We start from the raw sequence: 6,952 nt of genomic DNA on the forward strand, positions 1-6,952 counted from the left end.
TATTTTTATGACTTTCACTTTTTAAGATTCTTTAGATAAGAGGTTAAAAAAAGAACTAATATTATGTCACATGCATAATTATTATTTATATTTTCATGTATAGCCATCCATATGTTTATCTCAGTATATACACATGCCTACATTAATATAAACATGCATAGGTATAATATATACAGTTTTTCACAAAATCATATTTTACAGTTTGTACTTTATTATTTAACACTATATTTTATATTTTCTTTATTGTCAATTGTTTTTCTGAAGCATGAATTTAATTAGATTTTAATTATCTTATTTTGGTAATACTAATTTTTGGACAATAGCAATTGTTTTATCAATCAGTGTGTGCTAGGTTTTCTTCAGTAAAGCAGCTGCAAAATTTTCATGGCTTACAAAAATAAAAATTTATTGCTCACTTTTGTGGCATGTCCAAGGGGTCACCCAGGCCACTGGTCCACACCATCCAGAATCTTGCATCCAGGTTGAGGGAGGAGTTGGTATGTCTCTAATGCTGCATGTGGCAATGCCATAGGGGAGAGGAACAGGAGAAACCATTTACTGTCTCTTCAAGTTTTCACTGAGAAGACACACATATGTTATTTTTACCACCATTTAATTGGCCAACCATATGGAATTTCCCAATTATATTTGACCAAGACTAACTGTATTTGGCCAAATTCAACTAAAAGGTAGAATTATAAAACTAACTTGTTTCTGTAGGAAGCTGACAAATGGAATATTCATGAACAGCCCTGAAAAGTAACATCTGCAGACCTCTCATCCTCACTCAGTTTACTCTCCTTCCCCCTTAAACATGCAGTTACCTCCTTGTCCCAAAGGAAGACAGTTCAAAAATCCTGTCCAGTCACAGCATGGAACTCAAAGTACAAGATCTGTGGATGATGCACAATGATATCTTTAGTTGGTGGTGTTATTAAATCCATACTTTAAATATATATATATGCCTTAGAGCACCCACTAACAAAGCAGCTAATTAACTAATATATATATATATATATATATATAGAGAGAGAGAGAGAGAGAGAGAGAGGGAGGGAGAGAGAAAGTAGAGAAAGAGAAAGAGAATTTTAATTTGCTTAAATATGCAAATACTCTATTTTGAAATAAGGTCACATTCTGAGGTACTGAAGGATTAAGACTTAAACATATCTCTTTTTGAAAGAACATTATTCAACCCATAATACTTATCATGTATTCAGTAAACAAGAATAGAAAGATTTTGAACTTCCCCAATGATTGTCACATTTATTTTTCAACTCTTAAGTATTTTAATAATTATTCTCTAAATAACTATCTCTATAAACTATTGTGCTATATTTTTAATAGGAATTACTTAAAGTAGATTTACTTTGTCAAATGCTCTGACAGTTTTTATGGCTTTTGTTAAGTCAAATAAGCTTTAATCAAACTGTTTTCCCAACAACACTTTTTAAATGTCTATTTAGCTTTAAACATTTATTACTATCTTTTTGTATTGATTGACATCAATTTGAAGAGAAAATTGTACACTATTGTTTTAATTTGCATTATTATTACTAACAACATCTTTTTCTCCTATAATAATTTGTGAATGGACTATATATATTTATTGAATTTTTTTTTATATTTTTATATTTTTGTAAAACTATTTTTATTTCAAAATTATTACATAATTATACATATTATTTCCTTTTTTTATTTATTTCTGTGGCACAGAAACATTTTTATTGTGATAACTTTGGGTTCAGTTTCTTTATTGTTTGTTTTTCTCTACAGTGTGTTTTGTCCTTAACTCCTGGCTTCAGTGGTTTCAAATGGTTTACAATTTCTGGTCATCAATATGGATGAAGATAGTATTAAAATAAATGTTGATCTGATACCTATACACTTGATGTGTAAGTACACACAAGCAAATTCTTTCAGAAATTCTCAGTGGAAGTGAGGTAATAAGCTGTATTTCTTTGGGCATTCTCCATAAACATTAGCAATAGCACTTTTAATGTTACATGCCTGGGCAAAGGTAATTTGCTTACTTAAGGTTGTGATATCACTTTGTCAGTTGCTTCTATAAGTGAAGGGTTGTTTGATTTTAACTCTGGCTATAGCATGGCGTAAGTTCCTCAGCCTGATAATTGCCCAGCATTACAAATACTGTTGAATCTCCTCCTCCTTCCAGCAGAGTTCTTACTCTTTTGCCTTTAATGATCATTCTGGGATCACACGCAAACTCTTTTTCTTAAACTCATTGGAAATACTTCTGTATCTTAAGGAACCCTGAAATCACATAGTATTGATAGAAAATTAGGGAATCCATTAACACTAAAGGAGGTAACTGTGAAATCCCAGAAAATGGCAGTACAAAGCTTTGCTACTAACTGCGCTTCCCAACTACTTTAAACATGCCAGCTACTAATGTCTCTACCATCAAATAGCTTTTTGGAGCTGAGAATTAGGATAAAAGGTATAGTGTAGTCTAAAGAAAATGGTTAAAAGATATTTGTTCCTTAGATCAAATGATAACTGAGAGACCACAGGTTGAATGTTTCAGGGCATATATTTGCAAACAGAGGTTCTGGAGAATCACTGACTTGAGTAGATCTATGAAGTGTGGCGAGGAAAGGTGGCAATCTCTTTGATTCCGAAGAGGTTGCAAATTAGTAAATCAGAGAGACTGAAGCCTGTAACCTTAAAGCTAGGAAAGCTGTAAAATTTGTAGTCAGCTCTAGGAGGAGAAAAGCTTTCTCTTAGTCCCTGGACAAAGGGACTGACAGCTTCTAAGCTGGTAGAGCTCTAGCCCACAAGAGAGGAAGATCTTATTCCCATCCCTCTTGAGACCCACTTAAGTCAGTACCTGGAGCCAAGCTCCAAGGAGTAGTCAAAAACCTTGTCAATGTTCTTAATGTGCTCTAGCAGCCAGATGGAAAAGAAAAACAAACTGAACACATCAAACAGACAATTCATAGTAAAGTGGAATTATTGGAAGAAAGAAGTGGAAATTTGAACAATAATGAGAGGAAAAGAGAGATGCAAAGAAAGAGAGATTGATTTTAGGCTGTAAAATAAAAATCAATGCCAAACTTAGTAAGGATAGACTCATTTGAAAGGATGTTGCTAAAAAAAAAAAGGAAGGATGCTGTTGCAATGGGGGCAAGGGAGAGGCACTGTTGTGATAGGCAGAGCACTATGATCATAAGAACTGCAAGTGTCCCAAGGGTGAAGCAAAAATGATTTTTCTTTCATAGAGAGAAGTAAACAAGGTTAGAAACAACCAGGTGTGAGCAAGTGAGATGAATGGAGGTGGCATGATTGGACGGTAGATCAGAGAATGTTTTATATTAAGGCCAGCCTATTCTCAGGAGAGGCTGAGAAGAGCTGGTATGCTTGTTCAGGCTGAAGATGGGCAAAAGTTTAGGAAATTCAGGGAAGGAGAAAATGCTAACCAAAGTTTGGTTAACAAGTATTTCGTTCCAATTGATCAGCCCATCATTTAGAGACCAGAATGGAAATCTGAAAATATCTTATGTCTGGTCCTGTTATAAGTATATACCGGGGCATCCATGAGTTTTCTTTAAGTCATGTGGGGATGGGTTGTTCTTTGCCCTAAGCTCTTTCCTAGAACACAAAGGATGGAAGATTTCTTCACCTTCACTATTTTCCAAGACTACAGGGCTCATGTAAGGTTCAGTATTGTTGGAGAGATGTTTCTGTAGCACAAATTAGTTTGTGGAACTTTTGGGTTTTTTTTTCCTGAACTGCAAGTAGTCAGGAGATAAATTGGAAGAATTTTCACCATTGGATAGATAAATTCTTAGATGGAAGATTAATGGAAGAAATATCATAAAACTTAGAGTAAAATTCCAGGAAAGCAAAAATCATAAAGAAGGAGAGAAAATAATTAGAATATAGATAATGGCTATTAATATAGAAAAAATTTAAAATAGTTACAAAGGATCTTTTAAAAGGATCAAATTAACGAGAGACAAACATTAAAAAGTTATACATTTAAAAAAATCTCTTGATGTGAAATTCTGCAGTTTTAAGGTTTTTTTCCAAGTTCAAAGCAAGAACAAAAGAACACACACACACACACAACCCATAAGTATACATTGGTAAATTTTTTTTAATTCCATGGATAAACAGAAAATCTTATGAACTTCCAATTACAGAAAATTAAATGATTTATAAAAGTAGAAATAATAAGACTGGTATTAGGTTTCTTATCCGTGAAACTGTAAGCTGGAAGACTGTGAATAGAATCTACATAATGAAAAAAACAATAAGCTTGAAACTCAATGTTTCACCTTATATGTGCCTAAGAAATATACCATTCATCAGTCAGAGTGATAGAAAGATATTTGCAAAACTCAAGGATCCAGAAATTATATCACTTATGTAGGAAATATTTGGCAAAAAGACATAAAACAATGCATTAACCCAACCTAGAATTGGAGAGAGGGAAAGATGAAGAAGGATTGTCGTAAGTAATCAACATTTCTGCTCACTCACTCTCTCATTCTCTCGCTTGCTCTCTTCTTCCCCTTCCCTCTGTCTCTTCCATTCTCTCTCTCTCCTATCTACCTTATATATGTGTGTTTAAGTCTAAAACAGTATTAATGGAGTGTCTCACCTGGTAATGTTTATGTTGAAGAGGATTTTTTAATATAATAGATATATGACAAAGAATAGTAGAATAATAGGAACTTGGCTAAACATCAGAGCCAGATGGAAGGATGGTGAGAATCTTTTAAAGGTCACTGCAGGGCAGGTGGAAATTTAGAAGTCACATTAGTCTAATGGTTTCTTCTGATCTGGAGAGGAGCACAGCAGTAGGAGGATAGATTTGTACAGTAGAACCACTGGATTAACTAGGGAAAAGAGGACAATTAGCAGCAATACAGATCAAACTAGCCAAAATAAAGAATGGTGGGAGAAAAATTTCATCAAGTAAGAGAATTAAAGAATGATTAAAAAATAAATCAAGTGTGTTCATATGTTTGTGTATATATATGTAAAACTTTTATTTAAGTAAATATATATAATAAATAAATATATTTATAAATATGAAAATGTATAATATATAGTTATATTAAAAGTAAATGGGTTATTAAATATCAGAGATTATCCTACTGGGTTAGAGAAAATAAACAACTATGCCCTGCTTAAAATGACTTTTAAACCGAGTGCAAAACAAGAGTTAAAAAAATTTGCAAATGCACAAAAGATAACCACATAAAAGTAAATATTAAGTGGCAGTATTAACATCAGACAAGTGTGAATTAATAATAAGATTGTTAAGTAGGTTAAAAATGGGCACCATGTATTGATAAGAAGCTCAATTTATGAATTAGATATGACATTCATAAATTCACATACAGTTCAAAATATCAAAATATATAAAATCAATACTGTTAAAATTATATGTAAAAAGGGAAATAAAGCTTTGAAAAAAATATTAGTACACATTATTTTAATAATTAGACACCTTTAATAGCCCAAAGTAACTAATTATATATTTAAAATACAACCAAGTTATTAATTTAATTACTAAATAGCAATTTTCATATTTATTTTTTGAATAGAAAAAAATAGAGGATATCCATTTTTGTATGCCCATGGAACATTTACATTTATTTTCATTACAAAAAGTTTAGCGAATTCTGTGATCACTGCCCCAAAATAAAAATACATATTGACAATGTAACAGCTATGTTATTATTTTCAATTTGAGACTTTGGAATTACCTTAGATAGAAAAGATCAACCCTAAAGTTCAATCTGCCTACAAAACAATGAAAAGGAGTATACATTTTGCACCAGAATTTAAGGCTGATTAATCTTAAGGAACATTGTCATTATTGTAAACTTAATTGGGTGGAGATTCCAATTTTAGCTGAACTAACAAGATCCCTGAAACTTGGTACAGAGGCATTGAATTGGCAAATGCATTCTTTTCTCCTTCTGATCAGCAAAGATGATTAGAGTGAAGGGTGAGAGGAAGAGAGACATTATCTCCTCTACATTGTACTCTATCTCTCAGCAGCTATATTTTCTCATGGCTCCACTGCTTGCCTGATTGGCCCACCAAGAGCTGCCCTCTTTGCATGAGTTTGGTCTGGTTGCCATAACAAAATACCACAGACTGGGTGGCTTAAACAACAGAAATGTATTTTCTCACAGTCCAGCATAAGGTATTGGCAGGTTTGGTTTCTCCTGAGGCCTCTCTCCTTGACTTACAAGATGGTCCCTTTCTTCCTGTGTCCTCATGTGATCTTTCCTCTGTGTTTGTGTGAATCTCTAATGTCTCTTCGTGTGAGCAAATTTTCTCTTCTTTTTAGGACACCAATCAGATTGAATTAGAGGACATCTTAATGGCCTTGCTTTAACTTAATCACATTTTAAAGACCCCATCTCCTAAACAGTCACATCCAGAGATAGGGGAGGTTAAAGCTTCAACATGTGAATTTGGTGGTGGTGGGGACTCAATTCAGCCCACAACATTCTTCTATTTGGTTTTCAGCCTAGGAGTGGTAGAAGTATCTGGTTGCAGTTAATCACTCATCATCCTCTGTTAGCTTTTGTGCTTCTGATCACCTTTGGTTTTTTATTTTTAGAAACATCTTAGAACAAAAAGAAAGAAAGAAAGGAAGGAAGGAAGGAAGGAAGGAAGGAAAGAAGGAAGGAAAGAAGGAAGGAAGAAAAGAGAAAGAAAGAAAGAAAGAAAAAGAAAGAAAGAAAGAAAGAAAGAAAGAAAGAAAGAAAGAAAGAAGGAAAGAAAGAAAGAAAGAAAGAAAAAGAAAGAAAGAAAGAAAGAAAGAAAGAAAGAAAGAAAGAAAGAAAAGAAAGAAAGAAGGAAGGAAGGAAGGAAGGAAGGAAGGAAGGAAGGAAAGGAAGGAAGGAAGGAAGGAAGGAAGGAAGGAAGGAAGGAAGGAAGGAAAGGAAGGAAGGAAGGAAAG

Source organism: Halichoerus grypus, chromosome 3 (genome assembly GCF_964656455.1).
Source record: "Halichoerus grypus chromosome 3, mHalGry1.hap1.1, whole genome shotgun sequence".
Classification (NCBI taxonomy): Eukaryota; Metazoa; Chordata; class Mammalia; order Carnivora; family Phocidae; genus Halichoerus; species Halichoerus grypus.